This window comes from Tamandua tetradactyla, chromosome 13, assembly GCF_023851605.1.
Source record: "Tamandua tetradactyla isolate mTamTet1 chromosome 13, mTamTet1.pri, whole genome shotgun sequence".
In the NCBI taxonomy this organism is placed as follows: Eukaryota; Metazoa; Chordata; class Mammalia; order Pilosa; family Myrmecophagidae; genus Tamandua; species Tamandua tetradactyla.
In genome coordinates this window covers 93348910-93375934 of record NC_135339.1, presented here as the reverse complement: position 1 = coordinate 93375934, position 27025 = coordinate 93348910, and the positions used below count along the sequence as shown (strand labels likewise).

The 27025-nt window shown below is 50.5% G+C and overlaps 1 long non-coding RNA gene across 1 annotated transcript; it reads left to right on the top strand.

Moving 5' to 3' along the window:
- Window positions 1-1234: 1234 nt before the first annotated feature.
- Window positions 1235-6607, top strand: LOC143653304 (uncharacterized). The gene is made up of 3 exons (XR_013161240.1): window positions 1235-1398; window positions 6197-6330; window positions 6430-6607. It is a non-coding gene; the product is annotated as an uncharacterized LOC143653304 (long non-coding RNA).
- The last annotated feature ends 20418 nt before the right edge of the window (window positions 6608-27025 follow it).

Sequence of the window (27025 nt, the reverse complement as noted above, 5' to 3'; positions counted from 1 at the left end):
GGCTGGGGCAGAAAGTCTGCCTCTGTTTTCAATCCAGTCTTTTGATTTTTAAGTAACTGCAAGCTTCTGCTTTACCTGGTCATTCTTTCAGTCCGCTAACAATTTAAAAGAAATTATTCTTTCTCCTGAGGGAGAAAAACACAGGCTTTGAGGTGTAGTGGAAGAAGTCAGGCAGCATTTTTAAACTTATTTTTACGATGGTGAAGGATTGGCATCCCATGTATTTCTTGGAGACAGAAGAAAGCCCGAGAACGGGCACTGCTGAGCGCCTCGGGCCCCAGCATGCTCCCTCCTGGCTCAGGCGTGCCCGGCCCTGGCCATGACCCCAGCACGGTTGTCTCTGAGTTTGCTGGTGACCCCCTTTCACTTTCCCTGTTCTACCCACATCTCTCCTGCTGGCAGGTATGGGGAAGGATCTGATTCTTCAGGCAGAGACGAATCTTCCTGGGTCAAGGAGGAGTCACTCTAAGTCCAGGTAAAACTAGCAAGTGGTTCTGGGAGAAAACGGGGCCGAGACCCTGGTCCCAGATTGCTGGAGCTGCACAAGAGGACAGCAGCTTGAGGGGTCAGGCTTCGTGGACTTGGGTGAAGGGCCACAGACAATGGATGGACAGCAAAGAGGGAAATTGACAAGGCCAGGGGCCAGCTGGTATGGCAAAGTCTTGCCCAGCCCTTGGCCTGCAGGGGTGGAGGAGAGAGCAGTAAGCAGATGCCAGGCAAGCTGCAGCTGCAGGAGGGAGCTGAACCTTGAATAGAAGCATCCCCCCAGCCAAGCCGGGCCCTCAGGCAAGGAGGAGAGAGGATAAAACCCCTGGCGCTCGCCCTGGCACCCTCAGGCTCCTCCAGGGGCCAGCAGCGGGAAGCAGGAAGCCTTGGTGCCTCTGTAGATGCAGAGCCCAGGAGTGGGTCCCGAGGCACGGAGCAGGGCCACAAGAGGGACAGACAGTGTAGCCAGGGGGCAAGCGGGTCACCCACGGTGCAGAGGTCATCCACACGGGCCCCCACTGCAGGCCGTGCAGGTGGACTTGAGCAGGAAAGAGGAGCCAAGGTCAGGGGTGGTCAGGGACAACCTCAGTCCCAGCATCCTGCTCGTTTGGCCTCAGGGACAGCAGGATGCTCTGCAATGTTTCAGCACATTTGGGCCCAAGCACGCAGAAAAGAACAGATTAGAGATTTCCTCTGCACTCGCTGAGGTGTGTTTGACATTTCCTAACAATCCATTTCCCCAGAACTATCAATCAATTAATGCACAGTTCTCCAACGGTATCTGCTGGGCCTCTTCACCTGCCACCTGTGACCAGTGATCTTTCATCGTTCACATCACTCTCCACTTTGATCCAAGCTCTGCTCCCTGCCTTCTCCTCCCCCCAAAACACAGGCCACGGACACCCACCCCAGGTACATGCCCTGCCAGGGGAGCCGACAATCAGGAAAGGGGGTGGGGAAGGCAGGGGTGTCCCACACCAGAGGGCAAGCAATGGCAGAGGTTGTTCAACGAGAGTTTGGCAGGAGAAGATCAAGGTGCCGGAGAGCAGATATTATCCACATCTGATCCAGCACAGGGAGTAAAGACTTCCTTAACCTGAACCCAGCTCAGTAGGATACCTGGGAACCACTTAGAGAAGGTGGAGCACGCTCCAGGTGGCACAGACAGTGTGCAGGAGGCCTGAGCTGGGAAAGAGCATGGTGCAAAGGACAAGAAGTGACTGAAGTCAGAGAGCTCGCTACATGATGAGGTCAGACAGTCCGCCAGGTGAGGAGGGAGGTCCACCAGGTGATGAGGTCGGAGGGCTGCCAGGTGATAAGGTCGGAGGGCCACCCACAAGGTGATGAGGTTGGAGGGGCCTCCAAGTGACAAGGTTGGAGGGGCCGCCAGGTGAAGAGGTTAGAGGACTGCCAGGTGATGAGGTCGGAGGGCCACCAGGTAATGAGGTTGAAGGGCTGCCAGGTGATGAGGTTGGAGGGTTGCCCACCAGGTGATGAGGTCAAGGGTGCCAGGTGATGAGGCGAGTGGGTGGTGAGGTCGGAGGGGAGGCCGCATGATGAATTGGGTTCAGAACTTGAATGGGGTGAAGCAGCCGTGCAAGGACCTTTCCTGGCCCATCCCCCGTTGTCCTTGCTCCTGAGGTCAGAGACACGGATGACACCTAAGGATGTGTCATAGGCCACCAACCTGGCCCGGGCCACAGGACGTGAGAGCTGAGCTCAAAGCATCCTTTAGTGCAGACGTGGAGAGCAGGCACTGGGAAAGTTCGTGCAGCCTCTCCCTGTGATGAAGACGCTGTGCCCAGGGCCCCATCACTCCTGCATGGACACCAAGACAAGATCCCGTCGGGGTGGGGAAGGCCTTCCTTCGATGGAGACCCGGATGTGGGCTTACACGTGATGCTGACCTTTTCAGGGGCTGGGGTGAAAAAAGCTGTCTTTAGGTCACAAGGACCCCAGAATTCCTGAGTCTGCTCTGCGTTTGGATTTAAAGTCTGGGATGTCTGTAATTTATACAGGCAGATTTATCATTCTCTGGCCAGCAAGCTCACACCCAGATGCCCCCAGGGACACTGCAGGGGGCCCGTCCATCCCTCAGTCCAAGTTTCAGGGCTATAGGACTTTACCTGCTAAAGCAGGCAGCTTCCTAGAGTGTGCCAATTCCAAAGTAAAAGTAAGCCCTGAGTCCCCCATGGAGATAAATACATCAGGCTATTTATACCTTACATTCCTGCTGGGAAAATCTACCTTGAATGCCTGAAACCTAGAGTCTCAGGCCAGAGAAAGTGATTTTTAATTTGTATCACGGCATCTAGAGCTGTGTTCAGAAGCAGTGTGGTGACAGGTGCTTGAAATCTGCCCCTCGCCTGCTCTCCTTCTTGTGGCTGTCACCGGGCAGAGCGGAGGCTGATGGAGAGTCTTTTCCTATCGATAGCTGGAATTGCCATTACCAGTGTGAGTGCTCGCAATCCACTCGCAATTGCACAGTGTGCTGTGAGGAAATGGGGACTTGAAGGCATCTCATCAGAGAAGTTTATTGCATAACTTCCTGTTTGGAAAAAAATCCCGATCATCCCATGAGTAGGTGTCACAAGGTGCTGTGCCCTGTGCCCCGAGGCTTGGAAAGGAACCGCGGCCCCGAGTTGGGGCTGCCGGGCCTCCAAAGGAACGGCTGCACACCGGAGAAAAGATGCTTCAGGATCAAAAGCTCCCCTCCAAGGCTGGTGCACAAGCTCAAAGCTCAAAGACAGAAGCCTTCTGTCTTTTGAAGTAGGGGAAAGTGACGTAAAATGAAATACGTTTAAGGTTGTGCAGCGTGTTTCCCATCCGCCCTCTAGAGCCACTCTGCAATCTCCCTGCTCTGGGGCCCACACAGCCCACCCCGTGGTCTTAGCCAAGAGCTCTCTTGCCTTCTGGATGCCTCTGTGCTAAGCCCCGGGGCTGGGGCAGTAGGGGGCCGGAGAGGGCCCGAGGGAGGCAGGCAGCCATCCCACCAGCTCATCCCTCAACCAACACCCCTGCGCCACTTCAAACCACCTACTGTCCCCAGCTTCATGCCGGGCTCCTCTGGGGGTCTCCAGCTCTGGGGTGGAACCGCCATGCTGATGCCAGCAGCAGAATTGCCATCTCACCTCCCAAGTTCTCCCCGCCGAGCCAAGCCTGGACAGCCCGGTAGGGTGGGCATCTGCTTCCCACAGCGACCCCAGGCCCCCACGGCTGCTGACCATCCCAGTGCCCCTTGCCGCGTGCTGGGAACGTGGTCCTCATGCAGGGGAGACATACGCTACTCATGCACTGTGTGCCATGCTGGACGTTTCCTCAGGCATTTTGGGGAACGGTTTACCACTTCTGTTCTAGTCACACGCACATGCACACCATCATTTCTTTTTTAAACAGTTTTATTGAGATATATTCACATACCACGAAATCCATCTGAAGTGGCTTTTAGTAGAGCTACCAAATTTTGTATTTGTCATCACGATCCATTTCAGAACATTTTCATTAATCCAAAAAAGAAAAGTCTTATACCCCCAGCAGTTCCCACTCAATTCTTCTTTCCTTCCCCAGCATTACATACTTACTAATTTATTTGTTTTTATAGATTTAACTATATTTACATTTTATAAAAATGGAATTATATGGGTGCATGGGTGGTTCAGTGGTTGAACGCTCACCTTCGATGCAGGAGATGTGGGTGGGATTCCTGAACCATTCACCTGAAAAAAAAAAAAAAAGAATCATCCCGTATGTTGCACTTTGTGTCTGGTTTCTTTCACTTAGCATAATGTTTCTTAGTTATTATTTTTTAATCAGAGTAGTTGCTGGCTTACAGAAAAGTCATTTAGAAACTACAATGTACCCCCTTATTGTTGACACTGCATTATTGTTGTACTTTTTTACAACTGATGAAAGAATGTTAAAATGGCACTATTAACTACAGTCCGAAGTTTACATTAGGTATGTCTTCCCCACACCACCCTGCTACCCACGCCTTGTATTGGTGTCACCCATTTGTCACAATTCGTGAAAGAACATCCTTACACTTGCTTCGTTAACCCCAGTCCACTGTCCACAGCAGGGTTCCCACCACACAGCCCCACACTTCACCTCCTGACTTTCATCCTAGTAATACACAAGACCCACGACTTCCCTTCAACCACTCACACGCACAATTCAGCACTGTTGATTACACTCACAATCGTGTGCCTCCATACCACCGTCCATTTCCACACCTTTAAAATGACCTAAGTAGAAATTCTGTACAAATTAGGCACCAGCTCCCCATTCTCTACCCCCAATCTATCCTCTGGTGACCTATGTTCTGGATTCTACCTCTGTGAGTTCCCCTCATTATTATTATGTCATTTCTTTAAGCACAATAGGATCTACCTAAAAATCTCAAATTCTGTAAGGTTCATGAAGAGAAAAGATGGAATTCCAGTTCCACACAGCTCATGGCTGGGGAGTGACAACAAGAGCAGGAAGGAGACACATCATCGCAGCACAGCCCACATGCTCACCCATCTACCCATCCATCCATCCATCCACCCATCCATCCATCCGTCCACCCACCCACCCCTCCATCCATCCATCCATCCACCCACCCACCCGTTCATCCCCCCACCCACCCATCTGTCCATCCCCCCCCCCACCCGTCCATCCATCCACCCACCCATCCATCCGTCCATCCATCCATTCATTCCTACATATGTTCTTGGCTATGCCCTGGGAACTGGGTCATGGAAAGCAGAACCCACCCTGATCTCATCCCTTGGGAAGTTCACCATCCCTTGGGCTTCATGTGAGTGACCACATGACATAGCCCTGGTGCTGAGGCCAGCACCCCAGAGGAAGAGGACAAGGAGCAAGAGCACCCATCGTGACATCCCACCTAGCCAATAGTTCAGGGAGGGTTTCCCGGAAGAAGCAGCGCTAGGGTTGAGAACCACAGGATGTGTAGGAGTTCACCAGGCCAAGATGACAGAAAGCCTAGAAAGAAGGGGGGGGGAGGTAAGGACTGAGACATGAAGGAAGGTGAGAAGGGCAGGAAACCTGGGGCAGAAGCATGGAGAATTGAGCTGAAGAGGTAGGGCATGTGGGCGAGAAGCCGGCCTTCGTCTCCCCAGCAAGAGGAAGACCCTGATGGGCTTGAGCTCCTTGGGACAGTCAGAGGGTTTGTATTCCCTGGGATCCCTCTGGCTGAGACCTAAGCATAAGCATGGAGCCCGTCAGGAGGCTGTTTAGAGGATGTGAAGAGAGGTGATGGAGGCAGGAAAGAGTGAGCTGGGAAGCACACACACCAGGTTGCACATACGCGCACACACACTAGTCCTCATGGCACAAGTGGGATCGGGGCCTCCAGTGTGACTGTCTCACTCTCCTTGGCTTAGGCCACTCTTAATAGTATCTGCCAGGATGATGTCATGGCTTAAAACTGTGTCGAGCAAGATGGGTGCAGGTCCAGGGCAACTGAGTACTCTGGGTCATCCATCCCCAGACTGCTGGAAGCACCCCAAGCTTGCCTACTGCTCTTGGCGAGCCTGGAAGACATGGTTCCAGAAACACATGCATGTCTTCCGTCTTCACTTACTACTTGATGAAATATTTTTGTAATAAGCAAGTCGAGCCTATCTTCTAGGATGGAAAATGTGAAATCAGCCTCGTAGTTCATGGTACAGCCTTCCGTGTGTCAGGTGTTCCCTTATCACAGGAATTTAATGAGTTCAAGCTGATGCTGGAGTCACACGCCCCATATATGAAAACTGAAAATACTCGATATGAAAAGTCTGCTCTGCAGGGATTTTGACCATCTAACCCAAGGAATGCATGTGGCTTGCAGGAGAGGTAAGATTGATAGTGCTTTAAGCCTAAAAATTCCATTTTTACTCCAATGTAAAATTAAGAAAACTACATTTTTAACATGTTCCCATTAATCCGCTAAAGGAAATGAGTAAGGCTGAGGAACCAAGAGAAAAAGGAATCAAGGCCCCAAGTTGGGAGGTGCTGAATTTCCAAAAGAATTGCTGAGAACTCGGGCAGCAGACGCTTTAGGATCAAAAGATCATCTCAACGCTTGTTGTACAAGATCAAAGCTCAAATATGACATTAAAGCCTTCCAAGGTGTGGGGAAAATGTTAGGTTTGTGCCATGTATTTTCTGTCCACCCCTCTACAGCTGCTCTGTGATCTCTGCACCCTGTTCTGGGTCCCCCACAGTCCCACCCCATGGACTATGCCAAGAGGTTCCTTGCCTTCTGGATGCCTTGTGGGCTCAGCCCAGGGGGCTGGGGCAGAAGGGGGTCTGAGGGAGGTCCCGACTGCCATGCCAGCATTTAAAGCCCCATTTTCTTGGTGTTTCGTTGCATACACTGCAATAGATGGAAGCATGCAAAATTACCATTTTGTAGGGTCAAAAATAGTTGAATCTCAGTGATTTCCTGCATCTCAAATGAATAAATGGGAATTTTCAGCAGGGATGGTGAGTCCTTCAGACTCTCTTTCTTCTTACATACTGCATGGTTTCCTGTGGCTGATGTAACAAAGCTCCACAAATGGGAGATTATCAACCACAGAAATTTAGCCTCTCACAATTCTGGAGCCCAAGATTGTGAATCGAGGTGTTGGCAGGGTTGCCTCTTGATGGGAGCCCTGCAGGAGAATCTGTTCCTCTGGTGGCTCCCGGCCATCCCTGGCTCTCCTTGGCTTGTGGACAGCATCACTCCAATCCCTGCCTCCGTCTTCCCTCCATGTGCCTGTGCCTTCTTTTTTCAGGACACTGGTCAAGGGATTTGGGGCCCACCCCATCCAATAAAACTTTGTCTTAAATAAACACATCTGTGAAGATCCTGTTTCCAAAGGAGATCGCCCTCCCGTATGCCAGGAGTTTGGATCTCCGTATATATTTTGGCAGTGGGGAGGAGGGGGAGACCCAGTTCAACCTGCAATGACTGGGTACCAGTCAGGTATATCCATCAATGGAGAAGGTTCCCGAGTCCCCAAGTCCTGGAAGTTTCCCTGTTTAGCTATTCTGGATAACAGTGTTAAATGTTTAGGCAACTGACTCCCCACTCCTTTCCACGTGCGTCCCCAAAACCAGGTAGGTTTTCTCCTTCCGCCTGCTCCGACCTGCACTGCAGACCTGTGCAGATGAGGCCTCAGTGGCTGAGGGCAGATGCATGGGGAACTGTCAGCCCAGCACAGGGTCTCACATGGCAAATGAGGAGCCCTTCAGAGGGATTTGGTCCAGGGGGCTGGACTGGCATCTTACCCGGCGTGCCTGGTGAATGTGTTGGAGTACACCATGAAAGCTGCTTTCACAGCACCGACTGGGGTGCAAGCCCAGGGATTAAGACATCTGCAAGGAAGCTGGCTGGGCCATCGTCACGCCTGCCCACCATCCATGCAGAGCTCCTATGGGGCTCCGTGCAACACTGCAGCCCCCGACCCCCTAGGACCCCCCACCTGCCGTCCTGGGGTGGTGAGCCAGCCCATCTTGGCCTCCAGCTGCTGCCCTCCTTAGCAGCAGTTGTCAGCTTCTCAGGGCTGTACAGCATCCAGCCAACTTGACAGTGCTTCAGGGGGGCTCCACTGCTCTCCCCGATTGCGTTGTGACTGCGGTTCCAGCCAGGCATTGTCAGGGACCTGTCCCGTGGGTTCCTGCCATCTCCCCTCCAGAGCAGCTCACCCAGGTGGAACCACAGCCCCTTGTCCTGCACCATAGGACACAGATTTTGAGTCATCTGGGCAAGTGATGCTAACTTTTCCTAGGTCCTGCTGAAACCCCACTTTCTGAAACCCCACTCCCTGCTGGCTGTTGAAATTCCCCTACTTCTGAGGAGTGCACTTCCCAGGGGGGAGTCCTGGTGCACCAGGAATGAGGTACAGTGAGGCTGCAGAAGAGAGTTGCCTGGCCGCCAAACTACTCATGGCCCATTGCCCCCCTGCCCTGTACCCACGTCTTTGCCAGCCCTCGGTGTCGTCTCCAGTTTCCCCATGGGCTCTATTTAGATGTGGCCCCCGGCTGACTATGAGTTATGGCTCCAGCTTTTGTTCCATCAGGGAGGGAGCTTGATGGGTGCGCCTAGAAAAGCCTGAGCTTTGACCACACACTGGAGTTCAACTTGGCTTGTGCAGTCACTGACCCCTGCAGTCCTTGGTCTCTGTTGGCCCGTTGACTTTTCCTTTTCCACACAGAGCTTGGGGCCCACCATCCCAAGGTCTCTTTACCACCCCCCTCCAGCCACATGGCAAGGAGGCCCATAGGATGATAATTTACAGTCAGATCTTTCTGTAGGAAAACATGCTCTTCCACCTTTGATCCAGAAACAGTCCTGAGATGTCGGCTGTCACTTGGGTGGGATGTGATCCCTTAGGAAAAGTAGCGACACTGAAAAGATGCAATTCAGTGTGAGGTCAGTCCTGGACCAGCTGCCACCTCCCAGGCCCCAGCCCTAAATGATGGTTAATCTTCTGCTCCCTGGCCATGCCCAGCTGCTGCAGAAATGTCATTTTAGCTGGCAGGCGAGGGGTTGATTGTCTAGGAGACACACAGCCAGATTGAGCCACTGAGTCCTTTCTATAAAGGGGACAGTGTTTTTTCAGTTGAATGGACATGGGCCAGAATTCACAATTTCTACAGAGTGAGTCACCAGACAGTTCAAAATGAATTATTTTTCAGGCACGCTCACACTCAGCTGTAGCTCCCATATAATTAGGAGGACTGTGACAGCCCCATTTACTGCTGGAACGGAGTATCCCATATCTGCTTTGACTCATACACAAAATTACTGCGAGGTTGATTATAACCTGGAAGGCTACAAAACTATGGTCAAATTGGCCCAAAACCGTGTGTGCAGCTTTTGCTGGAAAGCAGGGGATCAGGCCCAGCTACCAGTGGACTGTCCAGGGCTGCTGCCCACCCCCAGCCTGCAGTGCTGGTCCGCCGCGCCCTCGGGGCTGCTGGACGGGCCACAGCGGAGAGCTGGTGCAGGCAGGGAACTCGCCCAGGTCAGGACGCTGATGACAAGTGTACCTTTGCCCTTTGCCAAATTTCTGTACTTTTAATATGTTGTCGTGTGGAAACTCACCTACTTGATTCAGTTTTTTAAAGACTGTGAGCGCTTTACTCATTCTCAAATGTGGGAAAGCAGAACAGGCTTCCTTCAGGAAAGGTCACTGAGAGGCGAGCGTGTGCTGTTATGTTTGGGCCCGTGACATTGGCGGCTGAGATGGAACGGGCTCAGGGCATGGAGGCCCCACCCAAGGGGCAGGGGGCAGAAGACCTGACTTGAAGGAAGACATTTTGGGGTGGCAGAGACAATGCCACCCTCCCTCCTGGCTCTCAGGCAGGAAGGAAGAGCCGGCGACAAGCTGGGACCCTGGCGCAGAAGCCACGTGTCATCCTCAACCTGCTGGGCCATGTCGGCAGGGCAGCTATGGGCAAGGTGCCAGGTCACCCGGGGGGCCCCAGGAGGCCGGGGCTGGCAGTGACAGTCCAGGCTGCGTATCGTGGAGCCTCTTTGTCCCACCCGCATCCCCCACGTTCAGTGACACATCCCACTCTTCTGTGTGACGCTCGGGGCACATGCTCCCATGGAGACAGTCTCAGGTGGCCAAGACAAGGCATGGTGACTCCAGGGAGTTCTTTTACTAACACTTTTTTAATTGTGAAAAATAGCATACATAGAAAAAAGCAATACATTCCCAAGTACATTTTAACAAGTAGTTATACAACAGGTTTTAAAGTTTGGTATGGGTTACAGTTCTGCGATTTTTCATTTTTTCTTCTAGTTGCTCCAAGACACTGGAGACCAAAAAGAATATCAATATAAAGATTCAGCAGTCATACTCATTTGTTAAATCCTAGCTGTAATATACTCTTCCTTCTCTCTTTTTTCTTTTCTTTTTTTTTTGTGAAAAATAACATATGTACACAAAAGTAATACATTTCAAAATACAGCACCGCCATTAGTTGTAGGACAGACTTCAGAGTTTGGCATGGGTTACAATTCCCTAACTTTAGGTCTCTACTTCTAGTTGCTCTAAGGTATGCGACACTGAAAGAAATGTCAACGTACTGATCAGCCCTCACACTCATTTGTTAAACCCGACCTTTTCTGTATAACTCCATCATCATCTTTGATCTTTCTCCCACTCTTTAGGAGCATCTGGGATGTGGCCATTCTAACTTTTTCATGTTGGAAGGGGTTGACAATAATAAGGGACAGAGAGATGGAACTAGCTGATGTTCTGGAGAGGCTGGGCTAAGTTTCAGGACTTATCTGGACCAAGGACCCATCTGGAGGTTGTATATTTCTGGAAAGTTACCCTGGTACATGCAACCTTTGTAGAATCTTATATATTGCCCTAGGTGTTCTTTGCGATTGCCTGGAATGGTCCTGGTTGGGGTTTGGCAAGTTATAGTAGTTAATAATGTCTAACAGAAGCTTGCATAACGGTGACCTCCAGAGTAGCCTCTACTCTCTTTACTTTCTCTCAGCCACTGATACCTTATTTGTTACACTTCTTTTTCCCCTTTTGGTCAGAATGGGCCAGACTCGTCCCTGGGATTCATCTCCCATGCCGCCAGGGAGACTTTCACCCCTGGATGTCATGTCCTATGTGGGGGGGAGGGCAATGATCTCATTTACAGAGATGGGCTTAGAGAGAGAGAGGCCACATCCAAGCAACAAAAGAGGTCCTCCAGAAGTAACTCTCAGGCATGCCTACAGGTAGGCTGAGCTTCTCTGCTACATACATAAACTTCACAAGAGCAAGCCTTAAGATCAAGGGCTTGGCCTATTGATCTGGGTGTCCCTAATGTTTGGCACAGTATCAGGGGTTTCCCTGTGGTAAAGTTTAAATGTTCCATATTATTTCTCCATCCCTCAAGGGACTTTGCCAATACGTTTTTATCATCTGCTTAATATACTCTGAGATGCATCCAGGCGTTATATTAAGCTATACAGGATTAAAGGCACTCATTCTTATTCTGGGCTTCCTGTGTTTGGATTGTTTAAATGCTCTATCAAGAGAGGTTGAGTTAGATCATGTGTTACTGATACATGTGTGCTCCTGAACCTAAGTTCAGGACAAAATACACCTTTCTTCCTTTGGTCTCAAAGAGTAGGTGAAGTTCTAAAAATGCAGACAATGTCTTCCTTGCCTCCAGGAAGTTCTTTGACGAAGCCCAAGGAACCCTGAGAGTGCAAACTCTCATGACAAGGGTGGGGGGCAACTTTGGGTGCCCTCATCTCTGAGACAATGAAAAAATACACTTAACTCTCCCAAGGACGCACTGCTCTTGCACACGAGGGGTGTCTGAATATGTTTTGTTTCCTGAAAAGTCAAACATCAAATTGTTCCAAAAGGCTCCTGTGACCCTCTGCTTTGACAATTCCTCAGCCATGCACAGTCTGTCCTTGCAGGGCCCAGGCCTGGACCTGCAGCTGTGAGGACTCCTGACCAAGGCAAGCAGTGCAGATGCGGCCACCAAAGGCGGCCTTTGTCTGGATGGCCTGGGGGCAAGGATTCCACCTCCACAGTACTGATCACAGAGCCCTGAGTCCTCTCCTTTCCCTGGGGAAAGAAACCATCCTGCATTCTGCAGGGCAGGACCTGGCTCTGTCGGGGCAGGGGATGTCCCCAGAGAGCTTGGGAGAGTCCTGGCAGGCAGGCAGCTGATGTTCTGACTGTGGGCCTCGGTGCCAAACTTAATGTGCAGTGGGTGGTCAGGGCTGCTCAGCACTGGTACCAGGTCCCTGGGTGTGTGCCAGCAGCTCGTGGGTGCCTCCAGGAGGGAGGTGCCTACCCCAAGGCCCTCACTGGTACGTTGGCCTCACGGGGCTGGAGCAACGGCGGCTGTTAGGCTGTGGGTCAGCAACGATGTGTACATAGCAAGGCACCTGTCCTGCTCACCCAGTGGGTTTCCAGGGTTCTGGCCCCAGTAGCCACCAGACAGGCCATCCAAGGGCACGAGGGATTGGCTTCTGCTCACGTGACTTCAGAGGTTTTAATACATTTTGGTATTCAATAAGATTTTACTTTTTTATCGTGGTAATATATGCATAATACAAAATTTCTTCTTTTAACAATTTTTACACCTACAGCTCCTGACATTAATTGCCTTCACAGGGCGCTACCATCACTGCTACCCATTACTGAAACCTTCTCATGCATTAAGCATTGAGTCCTCATCCTTACCCCCGGCCCCTGGTAACCTCTAACAAATTATCTGTGTCTATGAGTTAGCTTTTTCTAGGTCTTCCATATATGTGGATCATAAACTATTTGTCCTTTGGCACCTGGCTTATTTCATTCGACATAATGTTTACCAGGCTCATTCATGCTGTTGTGTGCATCAGAACTCCCTCCCTGTTAGCAGCTGGATGGCAGTGCATTGTGTGGATGGGCCACGTTTTGTTGATCCATTCATGTCTTGACTGATACTTGGGTTTTTGCTCTTATTCATCTCAAATCATGCTGAGCCTCAAGCAGCAAGTGGGGTGTGAAGAGGGTTCCCCAGCCTGAGACCCAGGCTCACCTGTGCTGGGAGATTTCTTTCCATCTCCTGCAGACTCCCAAAGGCTCAATGAGCCAGTTAAACTTGGATGCTTTTAGAAATGCTTTGATGGATTCCAAGCTGGAAATCATTTGCTCTCTTCATTTTAGGATTGTAACCTCTATGATATCAACCAAAATATGCAAAAAGAAGGATGGTTTTGCTTGCGTTCCCTTTGCGGCAATTTCTACTAGCATCAAGGAATTTTTTACCAGTATTGGAAGAATTATTAAGACGCTCAAGAAAATGAGCTGTTAAGAAAATGCGCTTAGGTATAATAAAATGAAAGGGACGCACTCTCCCTGCCTAAGGAATTATGCAGAGGCACATAAAATGCAATGTTATGGTTATAACCTCCCGGCTCAACGTTTCCTGCCCAGCAGTAGCATAAGGGTGGGTAAAGCAGAGCAGAAAAACCAAGAGGCAAACTGAGACTAGAGACTGCATCCCAGCATGAAAATTTCAAGGGATAACGGGTGTCATCACCAGCCCATGAGTTCAAAGAGGGTGCTAAGCATAGCCGGAAACAACTGATGATGAGAAAGAAGCAAGGGTGGCCATGGCAGAATTGTTAGTAAACTAAACTGATGGATGGCTGCTGGTGGTTTTCTTTTCTTCATGAACCCTGATTCAATACGCTTTTCAGGATCATGTCCCTGTTAGTTCATGTCCCATGTTTCTTTTTGAGAAACAGGTAATGAGAATGAGCCTGAGGTGGTGTGGTGGATGTATGACTTTCTATGACCTTTAAAAACAGTATGCCCCATGTGTGTCGATGGAAAGTCCCAGGGTCCAAGGAAGTTGCTGGACACAGCTGGCTGCGCTTTTTCCATCTCCCGGCATTTGCTAATCATAGCAAGGGCCCCTCTTCCTCTGGCAGGATTAGACCCCATGGCAATGGCTGACCAGGTGCGGTTCCTACGTGATACCCAGGCCGCGGCCTCCCACTGCCGCTCCAGTCCCAGCTCAGCTCCCGCTTGCCCCTGCCACGTTCTGGGCACTGCATCTGAGCACTGAGGAAGTTTTCCTTTCACTCACTCAACCAGTCAGCTCATTAAATCCATCTGCTTTAACTCCACAGAGCATTTTTTAAAGCATATGAATTGATCCTTCCTGCTACAAATAAACATGAAAACACTCAACTCCTTATTTATTTAGCATTGGTTTAAATAATGGTGGCTTTTTTGCTGACATCTTCTGACAATTCAACAGTGTTGCCTTTTCTTTAAACCGATGAAGGGTGCACTGTAAATAAGGAGGAATGAAATCCATTTTTTTTTCCATAATGATAATGCTTAACCTATTTCCCTAGATGAAACACTCATGGTGAGACACATGCTCCCTTATAAATATATTTCTCATATTTTATGCAACTGGTTCCGAAGTAGCACTTTGCAATGTGCAAATACTAATTCTGTTTTTATACTCATAAGTAAGCTCGGTCACCCAAGAAATGGCTCAAACACGAACAAAGTGAAGACGATGACAGGAACGAGAAGCCGCAGGGCATGAGCCCAGCACACCCTCCCGGGACGGGGCTTTCCAGGGAGTGTTCGGTCTCCCCCCTCCGGCAGGTGGGGTGTGAGGGGCCCACGCCCCTTGACCCCCGCACTGGGACTGAAGCGTCCTTCCTTCCTCCCGCTGTGCAGGAGCAGGAGGGGTCCTGGCAAGTGTCACAAGTGTCCTCAACTGAGAGCCGCCCGCCATCTTCCCCACCACCGCCATCGGGCAGATCCGACCAGGGGCAGGGGGCAACGCCGCCCAGGGGAGCCCGCAGAGGCCCCAGCACAGGGCAGGGAAGGGTGCAGCTAGGAAGTCTTCCATGCACCCCTCCTATTTCCCCTAACCCCCGCCGAGCCCTGGCATTGCTTTATCAGGCCCTCCTGACTCAGCAGGTCCCCAGTGCGCCCAGAGCCTCCTGTTCAGCATCCACGGCAGGGCCGAAGGTGGCAGCCGGGGCCACATCCCCTGCTCAGGCTCAGGGTGACCCCAGAGCCCCGCTGCTCTCCTCAGGGACCCCAGGCCGACCTGAGCCCTGGCCCAGCCCTCTGGGTGCCCGGCGGAGCTTCCCCTGCAGCTCCCCCATGGGGAGTCCTTGGAGCCCAGGGCGTTGCTGACAACTGCCTGCCCTGTTCTGGGCCCCTCGAGGAAGGGCTGCAGAAGGAATCCCCCAGCACTGGCCCCGCACAGCAGCCACAGGAATCCGTCAAGGAAACAGGAGTGATAACAAAACTATGCCAAGTCCACGTTACATCATCAGTAATAGTCCTGCCGCTTCCTCTCTTTAGCCTGCCCCAAGCCCAGCAGGGGCTCCATAATTCCCAGTGGCTCTGCGTCTCCATTTTTAACCAAGGACAAAGAGTCTTTGGAACGTGTTTTGAGCCATTGATGTCCCAATTTGAAGGCCAGAGAAATCCCCTTCCTGTGATCTCATCCTCCCCCTGCTCTGACCGGCTGGCTGATCCCATCCTGGCGCAGCTTTGTGCCGCCCGTGTACTGAATCCAGCGCGGTGCGCGGTGTCCCTCATCCAGGGAGGAAAACGCCACCGCTGGGTTTGCACAGCTCAGGGCACAGACCCCTAAGTGGGCTTAACACTGTCGCCCCCAGAGCCGGGTCAAGCCCACGGGCCATGTGGGGGTCACCCAGGCACATGCACACACACATGTGCACACACATGGGCATGCACACACATGGGCACACATGGGCACACACATATGCACTCACACATGGGCACACCACTGCGGACACAGGGGTCAAGAGTGAGAAGGGAGCAGGGCGCCACATGCCGACGCAGCAGCCCGAGGAGCCGGTCGTGCTCCAGACGCTGTAGGCGAGGCTAAAGGGGGCTCAGTGCTCCCGGCCAGATGTCCAGCCCCACATCCCCCACAATGAGGAGCTTCGACGCAGGGAGGGGACCCTGATCGTGAGGGGGCTTCACGAGTGGGTCCGAGAGGTGCAGGCGTTTTAAAGCTGCCCCATGTTCATTCCACTTTCGGTTGAATAAGCTCAGTTTTTAAAGCTGTTTTTTAGCCCTCCCAAGGGGGAGCTTTAAATGGGTGGGTTTCTCCAAGGGCCTGCGGGCAGCAGCCTCCGCACCCCCAGCTGCACCCTCTGCTCCCCTCAGCTTTGAACCACACCCCCCAGCTCCGTTCCGTGAGTGTGGGCTCACTTGAAAGGAGTGTCTTTGAGGATGTGACCAGTTAAGCTGAGGCCCTCACCCAATGGTGACAGGAGCAGACCCTGGGCCAGGCCGCCCGCCACAGGGGCCAAGGACCTCAACACGCTGGGATCCCGCCGGAGACATGAGCAGGCCCCTCAGAGAGGGAGCTCCAGTGCCCCGTGACTTCTAACTCAGGGCCTCCAGGGCCAACCCAAGAACTTTTTGCTGCCTTAAGAATCCGATCTGCGGATTTTATTATGGTGGACCAGGGGGCCTGGGGAGCTGAGAGGGGTGGGGAGGGCACCCCTTAGTTTTGTCCCCTCAAGGGTCATGCTAGAGGACACCAGGAAGGAGAGAACGTTCCACCAACCCCTGAGATGGATCTAAGCACCTTCCCCACACCTGGCCAGGTGGGCAGTGCAGGACTCACCTGGGGGCCCCACCCTGCCATGGCCTCCACAGCTCAGCCAGGGTGTGGCGCCCTGGACACCAATGTCCCCAGAGCCAGGGCCACCTCCTGCCAGTGCGGAGACGACAGCCAGGGAGAAGGCCCCTGGTCCAGGCTGTGTATGCCGGGGGCACTGCCGGGGCCTTGCGAGGTCCCACAGGTCACATGAGAGGGCCGCAGTCACTGTCCTGAGAGCCCTCTCCACGGGCAGTGCCGTGCCCGGGCTGCTCCCTCGCAGTGCGCCATGGGGTCGGCGGGAGACGCCGCAGGAGCCCGGCCCCAGCCTGGGCCCCTCCACAAAGTTCCCCTTTAAAAGGGAGGCCAGGTCCAGAGGTTGGACATGGCCAGGCAGGCACCCCTCCTCTGCCCTCCCCCCGGGGACCGTGCAGGCCTGAGGCCCTGAGAGCTGGCAGCCGCACAGGCCCATCTGGGCTGGAGCCGCAGAGATGATCGTACTGCCCATGGGGACAGCAGGAAAGAGACCCACTAAAGCCATTTCTCAAGGGGGCTAGTGGAGTAGAGGATGGGTCATACCTGGGAAGCACCTCAGAGGACGAGCCTTTGGGGTCTCAGCCCCTGCCCAGGGCCCCCTCCATGTGGCCAGTGGACAGCAGTGGCCCCTGGGGCTCCCCCATTGCACTGCCTCCCCAATTCAGTCCCAGGCCTGTGGGACCTGCGCGCTCTTCTCCCGAGACCCCCACGCCCCTCTGCAGCCCCTGCCCGTCAGCGTCTGCTCCCAGGCCCACGCCCTGTCCGCGCCTACCACAGGCCATTCTCTGTGCCAAGTGCCACCTCCCCACCATCCCAGGACACCAGGTCCCTGGGGAGACCCACCGCCCAGAAACTCCCGTGACCCTCAGGGGAGGAGGGAACCTGCCCCTCTCGCAGCCCCCAGCCCCTCTGTTGTTTGTCACAGAATGGGATGTGCATCCTGCGCTCGGGTCACACCTGGACAAGACCCCTCTGCCCCACAAGGCCCTCAACTCTGGGGACAGGGTGGTCCGGCTCCCTCATGATTTGTTCTCTGCCCCCAACGGGGGGACTGAGGCTCCAGGGAGCTTACCACGTGCCTTTTCTTCCAGGCAAAAGGACACAAAGTTACAAGTCCCACATTAAGTGGAAAGGCAAATATTTATTTAGCATGAAAAAAGAAATCACAACCTATTGAAAATTAAAGACTGTTGAATATAAGAAACATCAGAAACCCAGAAAAATAATATCTGCACTTATTTTTTTTTTTGTATTTTTAAAAGTATTTTTATTGATAAAACAACACACAAATATACAAACATTCCATATATGGTGTACAATCAATGACTTACAATATCATCACATAGCTGTATATTCATCACCCATGATCATTTTTTAGAACATTTGCATCACTCCAGAAAAAAAGAAAAACTCATACATACCATACCCCTTACACCTCCCTCTCATTGACCACTAGTATTTCCATTTACCCAATTTATTTTAACCTTCGCTCCCTCTATTATTTATTTATTTTTTAATCCATTTTTTAAAAATTCATCTGTCCATACCCTAGATAAAAGGACCATCAGACACAAGGTTTTCACAATCACACGGTCACACTGTAAAAGCTACACCATTACACAATCATCTTCAAGAAACAAGGCGACTGGAACACAGCTCTACAGTTTCAGATATTTCCCTCTAGTCACTCCAATACACCATAAACTAAAAAGGGGATATCTATATAATATATAAGAATAACCTCCAGGATAACCTCTCAACTCTGTCTGAAATCTCTCAGCCACTGTCACTTTATTTTGTCTCATTTCTCTCTTCCCCCTTTTGGTCAAGAAGGCCTTCTCCATCCCTTGATGCTGGGTATGGAGTTGTCCCATGTTGTCAATGAGATTTACACCCCTGGGAGTCATGTTCCATGTAGAAGGGGAGGGCAGTGAGTTCACAGAGAGAGATAGAGGCCACATCTGAGCACCAAAAGAGGTTCTCTGGGGGTGACTCTTAGACCTAATTTTTTTTTTTTAATTTTTTTTATTAATAAAAAAAAAAGAAAAGAAATTAACACAACATTTAGAAATCATTCCATTCTACACATGCACTCAGTAATTCTTAGTATCATCACATAGATGTATGATCATCATTTCTTAGTACATTTGCATCGATTTAGGAAAAGAACTAGCAAAACAGCAGAAAAAGATATAGAATGTTAATATAGAGAAGAGAATTAAAATAATAATACTAATAAAATATATATATATATAAAAAGGAAAAAGAAAAAAACAAAAACAAAAGATACAAACACACAAACAAACAAACAAAAAACCATATTTCAGGTGCAGCTTCATTCAGTGTTCCAACCTAGTTACATTACACTTAGGTATTATTGTGCTGTCCATTTTTGAGTTTTTGTATCTAGTCCTGTTGCACAGTCTGTATCCCTTCAGCTCCAATTACCCATTATCTTACCCTGTTTCTAACTCCTGCTGGTCTCTGTTACCAATGATATATTCCAAGCTGATTCTTGAATGTCGGTTCACATCAGTGGGACCATACAGTATTTGTCCTTTAGTTTTGGGCTAGACTCACTCAGCATAATGTTCTCTAGGTCCATCCATGTTATTACATGCTTCATAAGTTTAGTCTGTCTTAAAGCTGCATAATATTCCATTGTAGGTATATGCCACAGTTTGTCTAGCCACTCGTCTGTTGATGGACATTTTGGCTGTTTCCATCTCTTTGCAATTGTAGATAATGCTGCTATAAACACTGGTGTGCAAATGTCCGTCTGTGTCTTTGCCCTTAAGCCCTTTGAGTAGATACCTAGCAGTGGTATTGCTGGGTCGTAATCCATTCTGCCATTCTGTGTCTTTTGATTGGGAAATTCAGTCCATTAACTTTTAGTGTTATTACTGTTTGGATAATATTTTCCTCTACCATTTTGGCTTTTGTATTATATATATCATACCTGATTTTCCTTCTTTCTACACTTTACTCCATACCTCTCTCTTCTGTCTTTTCATTTCTGACTCTAGTGCTCCCTTTAGTATTTCTTGCAGAGCTGGTCTCTTGGTCACAAATTCTCTCAGTGACTTTTTGTCTATAAATGTTTTAATTTCTCCCTCATTTTTGAAGGACGATTTTGCTGGATATAGGAGTCTTGGTTGGCAGTTTTTCTCTTTTAGTGATTTAAATATATCATCCCACTGTCTTCTAGCTTCCATGGTTTCTGCTGAGAAATCTACACATAGTCTTATTGGGTTTCCCTTGTATGTGATGGATTGTTTTTCTCTTGCTGCTTTCAAGATCCTCTCTTTCTCTTTGACCTCTGACATTCTAACTAGTAAATGTCTTGGAGAACGCCTATTTGGGTCTATTCTCTTTGGGGTGCGCTGCACTTCTTGGATCTGTATATTTAGGTCTTTCATAAGAGTTGGGAAATTTTCAGTGATAATTTCTTCCATTAGTTTTTCTCCTCCTTTTCCCTTCTCTTCTCCTTCTGGGACACCCACAACACGTATATTTGTGCACTTCATATTGTCATTCAGTTCCCTGATTCCCTGCTCAAGTTTTTCCATTCTTTTCCCTATAGTTTCTGTTTCTTTTTGGAATTCAGTTGTTCCATCCTCCAGTTCACTAATTGTAGCTTCTGTCTCTTTAGATCTACCATTGTAGGTATCCATTGTTTTTTCCATTTTTTCTTCTTTGTCCTTCACTCCCACAAGTTCTGTGATTTGTTTTTTCAGATTTTCTATTTCTTCTTTTTGTTCAGCCCATATCTTCTTCATGTCCTCCCTCAATTTATTGATTTGGTTTTTGAAGAGTTTTTCCATTTCTGTTCGTATATTCAGCATTAGTTGTCTCAGCTCCTGTATCTCATTTGAACTATTGGTTTGTTCCTTTGATTGGGCCATATCTTCAATTTTCCGAGCGTCATCCATTATTTTCTGCTGGTGTCTGGGCATTTGATCAGATTTCCCTGGGTGTGGGACCCAGCTGGTTGAAAGGTTTTTCTGTGGAATCTCTGGGCTCTGTTTTTCTGTTCCTGCCCAGTAGGTGGCGCTTGTGGCGGTCGTTTGTCTGCGGGGCAGTCGGCCCGGGAAACCGCGCGTGGAGGCGGGGGTCGCTGGCCGCAGCTTGGGGGAGTGCCGGTCCAAATTGCCCAGCTGGCCCGAGACGCCAAGCGTGACGGGAGGGCCCCACTATCCAATGTTCCCAGTCAGACCGGGGAGCCACGTGCGTGGAGGGGACCCCAGTCGCCAGCCGCCCCAGCCGGGAAAACGTGCGCCCCTCGGGTATCTCACCGCAGTGGATTCTCCCTACCCGTTCAGCCGTTCCAGAATGGGGTACGCTGTCTTTTTGGTCTCTGTCGTGACTCCGGGAGCTGTTTCGTATTGTTTCTGTTTCTTTAGTTGCTTTTCGGGAGGAGGAACTAAGACCCGCACGTCTTACTAAGCCGCCATCTTCTCCGGAAGTCCCCCATATCTGCACTTATTAATGCTCTGACACCATCTCTCAGTTTTTCCATGTTTGTTTTAACTTCATACTCTTCAATCATTTTTTCATACTGCAACTTTGTATTGTTTTTCTACAGATGAATGGAAAATCATTCAAATTTCCCTCTAGTGTATTTTACAGTTTTTGAAAATTGTTGCTTAGAAGAGTCTTTAGGTTTCGTAGCTGCTCCCCAGCAATGCCACAGACATTCTTCAGATTGTCATCAGACTTAGAAACAAGTTACTACGTTTGTGTCTGAGAGTTCATAGCATTTATTGTATAGTATAACCTATATACAAAGCAAAGAAATAAAAAAGCAATAGTTTGCAAAGCACTCTTCAACAAGTGATTACAGGACAGATCCCAGAGTTTGTCATGGGCTACCGCACACTCCTCTCAGATTTTTCCTTCTAGCTGCTCCAGAATATAGGAGGCTAGAGGGCTTAAATACTTTTTTATCATCACAATCAACTTTTTTCCCTTCTTTTTTTGTGAATAATAACATATATATACAAACAAGCTATAAACTTCAAAGCACAGCACCACAACTAGTTGTAGAACACATTTCAGACTTAAACGTGAGTTACAATTTCACAATTTTAGGTTTTTACTTCTAACTGCTCTAAAACACTAGAGAGTAAGAGAGATATGAATTTAACGATTCAGCATTCATATTCATTTGTTAAATCTTTCCTTCTCTGTATAACTCTATCATCACCTTTGATCTTTCCATCCCTCTCTTTGGGGTTGTTTGGGCTATGACAATTCTAAATTTTTTATATTGGAAGGGTCTGTCACTAATATGGGGTAGGGAGATGGAACTATCTGATGTTCTGGAGAGGCTGGGCCCTCTAGGTTTCAGGACTTATCTGGACCAGGGACCCATCTGGAGGTTGTAGGTTTCTGGAAAGTTACTCTAGCACCTGGAACCCTTGTGGAATCTTATATATTGCCCTAGGTGTTCTTTAGGATTGGCTGGAATGGTCCAGGTTATGACAGGTAGCAAGGTCTACCTGAAGCTTGTGTAAGAGCAACCTCCAGAGTAGCCTCTCGACTCTATTTGAACTCAGAAAGAGTTCACTGATATATTATTAGCTAAACTTTTTCCCCCTTTTGGTCTGGATGTAATTGCTGATCCCACAGTGCCAGGTCTGGATTCATCCCTAAGAGTCCTCTCCTACGTCACCAGGGAGACTTTCAACCCTGGATGTCATGTCCCATGTAGTGGGGAAGACAATGATTTCACTTGCAGAGTTGGGCTTAGAGAGACTGAGGCCACATCTGAGCAACAACAGAGGTCCTCCAGAAGTAACTCTTAGGCATACTTACAGGTAGGCTAAGATTCTCCGCTACCTACATAAGTTTCACAAGAGTAAGCCCCATGATCATGGGCATGGCCTATTGATTTGGGTATCCCTAAAGTTTGACACAGTATCAGAGGATATCCGATTTCATGACATTTTAAGCATCATGACCTAATGTGCCCTTTCTGAATTGATGGCACTGAGCGCAGTCTCTGTAGGAAGGTTTTTGTGGTGCAGCCACGTGGATTTTCTGACATCTTTCTCAGTCCCTGTATTCCCTGCCAGACCAGGACCCCGGGAAGATGCAGGGCCCTGCCCGAGGGCCAGCCATGGGAGAGGGAGGGGCCCAGGGCCTGCAGTCGGCTCTAGGATGGCCCCAGAGGGGGCATGTCCTAATCCCAGAGCAGGGACTCTGCTCACACGGCAAGGGTGAGTTGGGAGGGTCTGGAGGTGGCGACCCTTGCCGGGATTGTGAGGGTCCACACAGGCCCCCCAGTGCTCTCTCGAGAGGAGACTGATCAGGCAGAGAGGCGTGTGAAGAGGGGCGCAGAGATGGGCCAAGGACTGCAGGCAGCCGCTTGAGGCTGGGCAAGAGGAGGGCGGCCTCCCGTCCAGAACCCCCAGAAGGAATCGCCCTGCTGTTTTTAGGCACATGGAGCTGAGCAATTGCGTGAATTTATGCAGTTAAAAATGAGCCAATCTATAACACAGCGTACCTGCCACAGATCTGTCCATGCTCGGCCTGGACACACACCAGGCAAGAGCCACAGAAGGGCAGTATTTGTGCTCAGTTCCTGCCTAGCTGCAGATTGTTGCAAATTATCTCTGGGAATTTAAGCAAGCCAATTTGCATAAACAATTTTGCATCTAAACGTGCCCAGGGGGGAAATACACTGCACATTAACCCAACCTGGATAAGTTTGAGAATTGGCAGGACTTTTCCCAAAGACAAAATTATTTTATTTTATCTAAAGTTACACTTCATATTTTTAAAATGATTATTATCATTAGAATCAAATTGGTTTGATTGCACAATTAATTTAGGAGGGTCAGGAATTTCTCTCCTTGGTTTTTCAATCCTGCAATCCCACGTGGCAGCTTTAAAATGGAACCAGCATTATGCACTAATGAAGTAAAGCCATTTTCTCTTTTCCTTCCATGTGTCTCATTTTGTAAGTCTGGATGATTGTTTTTAGAGACTCCACTGGGAAATGCTGCCCAGAAGGTGCTGAGGGCCTCTGGTTTTGCCATGCACGGTCTGGCCGCCCGAGGACAGCTGCTGCTCCCTCTGCGCACAGGAGGAGACCGGCTGCCCCCGGAGAAGCAGCCTGGGCAGGGGGTGCCTGGGGCCTCCCCGTTGGAACCACCGAGATCCACTTCCAGGCTTCCTGTGAGATCCGGGGCCAGGCATGACCAGTGCTCCGATTTTAAGACTTTCGTGGTGAAACTTTCTTCAAGCACAATTGGGAACTGCAGACACTGTGCGTGGCCCCTCGGTACACCTTTAGGGAAGTGCGGCCGCACTGGGCCTGCGTGTTGCCCGCTGGCCAGTGCTTAGGGGTCCACTAGGCAGACGAGCCAGGGACCTGGCCTCTCTCACTGTCAAAGAAGACAAGGCAGGCGTGTAAGCATGTGCGTGTCTCCAGGCACATGTGCATGCGCACACACACACACACACACGCACATGTATATTCAACATAGCTATGTGCATACTTAGGTGCCTATGTAAATATTCAGACATAAACGTGCTCACACACACGCACATGCACACAGGCACGCATGCACGCTTTCATACATGCCTAACTCACATACAAAACTCACCTAGCCTCCTGCACTATTTTGTGGGGTCTTCCTTTCCTTGGGCTTATTTGCTTCTCTCCCACAAAACCTGCAGTCCAGATTCGTGAGGCACATCTCAGGGATGGCAAGGGGCACGGCACAGCTGCTCTGTCCACGCTCGGGGCCCCTCCCAGAGCCGGTGCTGGAAGGGAGCACACAGCTGGCCCTGCTCCATCTCACAGGAGGGGCTGCCCCAAACCCCTCACCCTGCAGGCCTTTTTGCACCTCCCCAAGCTGGCCAGGGATGCAGCCGGCCTGGCCTGCTGGATGAGCACACATTTGCCCTCCCCCAGATGGAGCCAGAGGAGGGCGTTGCAGCAGAAGGAGCTTCTGCCCACCTATGTCAGCATGTGGGGGACACCCCCACCCCACAGCCCTGCAGGGCCTGGTGATGCTGCTGGGCTTGGGGGAGCAGGGCCCCCTCCCCGAGAGCCTGGACGGCAGACGGCGGGTGGGGCAGAGCCCCAGCACCCGATGCCCCTGGTCACCATCCCCAGGTGGGGTCCAGGGCCTTGTTCATGGGTCCCCGTTACGCCTTGAGCCCCTCCCCCGACCTGGCCCCAACCGTGACCATCCCCCCGCCGCGGCCCTTGCCTGCACCTGGACAATCCCCTGTAACCCACTCGTCCTGAGCCAGGCATAGGAGACCGTCTGTGCCCACTGCTGGAACCCCAGTACAGCGGACAGAGCCATGGACGGTCCTTGTTGTGAGTCCCCCGTGTCCGAGCCCCACCACGGCACCCTACCAGACCATCAGATGGGCGCCCCAGAGGATCACCCCAAATTGCATTTCCCTAGGACCCTGTCCTGTGTCAGGGCAGCTCACACCCATCGGGCACGTCAGAGCCCTGATCCCAGCTCTGGCCGCTTTGGCCCTCGTCCACCACACCTACCAGGGACCACCCCAGAGGCCCTCCTTAGGGTCTCAGACCAAACACTTACAGCCATGGGGGCCTGGGGAGGGTCCAGGGGGGCGTGGGGAGGGTATGGGGCCAGCAGAACAGGGGTCCCCCAACGATGTCCACACCCTAATCTCTGGGTACTTCAGTGACAAAGAGAAGAGGACATGAGGCTGCCAACAGAATCAGAGTGTGGAGCAGCTGATCCCAAACTGGGGAGAAGATCTTGGGCCCCCACAAGGTCCCTAAAGAGGGGGAGAGGCAGAAGGGTCAGTGTGGGGGTGGCACGATGTGAGCAAGATGCGACCAGCCATGGCTGCCTTTAAAAAGGAGAGAAGGGACCAGGAGACAAGAAGCCTCTAGAAGCTGGAAAAGACACAAAACCATCCCCGCCAGAGCCCCCAGCAGGGACCCACACCTCCCACACCTGCCCACACCTGCCCACACCTGATGTGGGCTGAGCACAGCCATGTTCATCTCTGGCCTCCAGAACTGGGAGACAATGCAGTTGCTCTGTGTTAGCAGCTGCCCATGTGGTCATTTGTTTTGCAGCCAGAGGATGCTCAGCCCGGCTGCTCCCAGGCCCTGCACTTCCCGCAGGGGGAGCTGCACCCCAGCTCTGAGCACCCTGTGAACTCCAAGTGCATGCATGCTGGTGCACTGCTTGGCCCAGACTTTAATTAAGCATTCCCCAAGCTTGAGAGGGTACATAACTTTGCCAAAATCCCTAGCCTCTTTCTGAATTATAGCTGCTTTGTGTAAATGTACCTTTTATGTCCATAAATCTTTCCAAAAAACCACATTTCTAGGCAGAGTAATATCTGTTTGTTCAGAATTTAAGATTACTAAGAAGATAATCACTGACTGTTTTTTATTTTTTCCTATGGAAAGCCCAGGACAAGTCTCCTGGCCATTGCCTTGGTACAGCACGGATCCCAGGCTGTTCCTGCATGCTACGGCCCAGTTACCTGGACAGGTAAGTGCACGCCCCCAGCCACAAAGCGCCACGGCACTCTCTCTGCCTCCTTACTTTCTGTGCATAAGGTGAATGTGGTTTGAGTGATAGGAAAAGGGGAGCTCCCCCATTTCCTTTTTTTTTTAAATTAATTTTTATTTCAAACAATTATAGAGTCACAGGACATTGGAACGATAATACTGGCTTGTCCCCTGATCTTTGCCCCAATTTCCCCTGATGGTTGCATCTTGCATCAGTATGGTACAGTATGGAAGCCAGGAATTTCACGTGGGGACCACCCTCTGATAGCACGCTCTGTGGGTCCTGTGCCATGTTATCCTGTCATTGGGGTCATCACCCCCATGACAGCCAAGATGCACTCTGCCCCGCCACCGCAGAAGGCTCTCCCTCTGCCCTCTAGTTCACACGCATGCCCACCCCCCACCCTCATCCCTGACCACCACCCACCACTGATCTGCTCTCCATCCCTTTAGCTTGGGCAATTTGTAAATGTTGTTTTAATGAATCACGCAGTAAGCACTCTGTTGAGATAAGCTGGTTTTACTCAGGATAATACATTTGAGTTGTTTTATGTATTAACAGCTCACTTCTTTTAATTGCTCAGTAGGATATTCTTTTACCATTGACCTATTGAAAGACATATTGGCTGCTTCCAGTTAGTGGCTATTACAAAAAAAAGGAGCTGCTCTGAGCAAGCATGTACATATTTTTGTGTGGTTATAATTTTTTTCATTTTCCCTGGGATAAATGCCTAAGAGTACAATTGCTGGAATGTGTGGTAAATGTATATTTAGTTTTTCTAATAAACTACCAACCTCTCTTCCAGATTCTCTGCATTCTTGCCAGCTTGTGGTGGTGTTGCTATTTTCGTACTT